Source organism: Prionailurus bengalensis, chromosome B2, assembly GCF_016509475.1.
Source record: "Prionailurus bengalensis isolate Pbe53 chromosome B2, Fcat_Pben_1.1_paternal_pri, whole genome shotgun sequence".
Classification (NCBI taxonomy): domain Eukaryota; kingdom Metazoa; phylum Chordata; class Mammalia; order Carnivora; family Felidae; genus Prionailurus; species Prionailurus bengalensis.
This window is the reverse complement of record NC_057349.1, coordinates 114,126,477-114,129,247: the sequence shown is the minus strand read 5'-3', so window position 1 is coordinate 114,129,247 and position 2,771 is coordinate 114,126,477. Positions and strand designations below refer to the sequence as shown.

The window sequence follows — 2,771 nt, the reverse complement described above, 5'->3', positions numbered from 1 at the left end:
AGTTCATCACAAGCATGTGACCAATTTTGGGCAAGGAAATGATAGTGGAAGGTACATGTGTAACTTCCAGGTTAAGGAAGTGGAAATTCTACTAGTGATTCTCCTACACATCTTCCCCCTCATTCCCAACAATCAAGGATGCTACATGTTTCAGAAGGTGCTATTACAAAATGATGGAGCCTCTGTAATATTAGGATACTACATGCAGCTATGCAGATGAGAATTCTGTCTATGTGAGTAGGTGTATAATAAAGCACTGGGAGTTGTAATTTGTTATAACAACCAACTCTAGCCTATTCTGATTAATACTAAGCAACTGCTAGATCTAGTATTACTTTTTACAAATTAAAAAATAACCAAGGTTTTCAAAATTTTGGTGAGTCCTATAATGACAAAAAAACTTGAATTTTTGCCTTTTTTCCCCCAAGATGAACATAATCGTACACTACATAAAGAGGATTAAATTCTAATTTATGGGCTTTACTTTCACCAGTACTTAGATCCTCACTTAGTCCATTATAACTAGTAAAACGTTTATAATAACTATTATTATTTAAGAATTACTGACTCAGCGGCACATGGATGGCTCAGTCAGTTAAGCGTCTGACTTCAGTTCAGGTCATGAATTCACAGTTCATAGTTTGAGCCCCCCATTGGGCTTTCTGCTGCCAGCACAGAGCCCGCTTCAGATCCTCTGTGCCCCTCTCTCTCCCACACCCACTGATTCTCTGTCTCAAAAATAATAAACATTAAAAACAAAATAATTAGACTCATAGGGAGCAAATACTCAGAAACACAGCCTAATGAGCAAAGCAAGATAGAGTGGGGTCCTTGGGTGGAATGGGTCTTTGCAGTGCTCAGAAAAACTGAGAGATGTGGTTTTTCTGTACTGCCCTAGACTCTGCCCTGATGGCTCTTATCCATTTGACTTCTGTAACCTCCTATCTGACCCCTCTGGCTATAGTCCGATGTCCATCCTTGCAATTACTATGCAACTGGCCACACATCAAAATCTTAAGAAAGGTAAATGGACATTGGAATAGTTATAGGACTCAAAAAATAAGAACTAATATAACTTTTAATATCAGAAACCCAAATCAGAATGGAAGTAGGTGGAAATCAGCAAGTATCCAGTATAGTCATTCATTCATTCAATATTAAATGAGCATTAAAAATATGTTAAATACCATGCTAAGGACTGAACATAAAGTAATAAACAAGACAAAAATTTCTGCTCTTCTAGAATGGCTCAGAATCTAGCAGGAGCAAAACAAACCAGATGTGAAGAGAGGAGAAAGAAATTAAGCAATCCCTCCTTGCCTGTCATTCATGGTAAATTTTTATATTAACAGAAATGAATCATATCTCTCTGTTAACTAAAATCTCTCAATGGCTTCCTATTGTATTAAGACAAAAGTTGAGCTTTTCCCATGATACCCAGGGAGGGGACCATACAGCGTTGTTTTTGCATTCCTGTGGTAACTTAAAGGGAAACTTTCACCATGTCCAGAGCCCTTGATATCTTACAAATGAAGGTGGAGGTTGTCCTCAAATTTCTTGCAGAAGGAATCCACTTAGGTGACACCAACCTTGACTTCCTAACGTAACAGTACATTTACAAAAGGAAAAGTGGTGGTATCTACGTCATAAATCTGAAGAGAACCTGGGAGAAGCTTCTGCTGGCAGCTGGTGCCATTGTTGCCATTGAAAACCCAGCTGATGTCAGTGTCATATCATCCAGGAATACTGGCCAGCGAGCCGTGCTGAAGTTTGCTGCTGCTACTGGAATCATTCCTATTGCTGGCTGCTTCACTTCTGGAACCTTCACTAACCAGAGCCAGGCAGCTTTCTGAGAGCTGAGATTTCTGGTGGTTACTGATCCCAAGGCTGACCACCAGCCTGTCACAGAGGCATCTTATGTTAACTTGCTTAGCATCTCTCTGTGTAACACAGACTCTCCTCTGCCCTATGTGGACATTGCCATTCCTTGCAACAAGGGAGCTCACTCGGTGGCTCTAATGTGATGGATGCTGGCCAGGGAAGTTCTGCACACGCATGGCACAATTTCCCATGAACAGCCATGGGAGGTCATGCCTGATCTTTACTTCCATAGCGGTCCTGAAGAGATTCAAAAGGAAGAGCAGGCTGTTGCAGAAAAGGCTGTGACAAGGAGGGATTTCAGGGTGAATGTACAGCTCCAGCTCCTGAGTTCACTGATACTCAACTTCAAGTCGCAGACTGTTCTGAAGGTGTGCGGGTGCCCTCTGTGCCTACTCAGCAGTTCCCTACTGAAGACTGGAGCTCAGCCTACTACTGAAGACTGGTCTGCAGCTCCCACTGCTCAGGCCACTGAATGGGTAGGAAAAACTGAGTGGTCTTAAGCTGTTCTTCTACAGAAGCAAACAAAATGGAAAGAAGGTTGATGAAAAATAAACAGTTTGTAAAAACAAACAAAAAAGGCAAGAGTTGAATTATTTGCCACATCCTCTAATTTATTCTGTATCTGGTGTCCCTACCTATTTAACCTTTCTAAGCATCAGTTTCTTCATCTGTAAAATGTTGATAATAACATTACCTCTTAGAATTCATGTAAGGATCAAATGATATAATCTGCATTGTATCTGGCAATAGAAAGCACACAGTAAATGTTAGATGATGATGTTGCTATTATTATCTCTTCTACATTTCCCCATGCTTTTTCATCTCCTTTCACTGTGCTTTATTTACTCACACTGGTCTGTGAAAACTGTTAGAATAGGTCAAGTTCTCTT

The 2,771-nt window shown here is 40.5% G+C and overlaps 1 pseudogene; it reads left to right on the top strand.

Moving 5' to 3' along the window:
- The first annotated feature begins 1,464 nt into the window (after positions 1-1,464).
- LOC122489019 lies at positions 1,465-2,381 on the top strand (annotated as a pseudogene).
- The last annotated feature ends 390 nt before the right edge of the window (positions 2,382-2,771 follow it).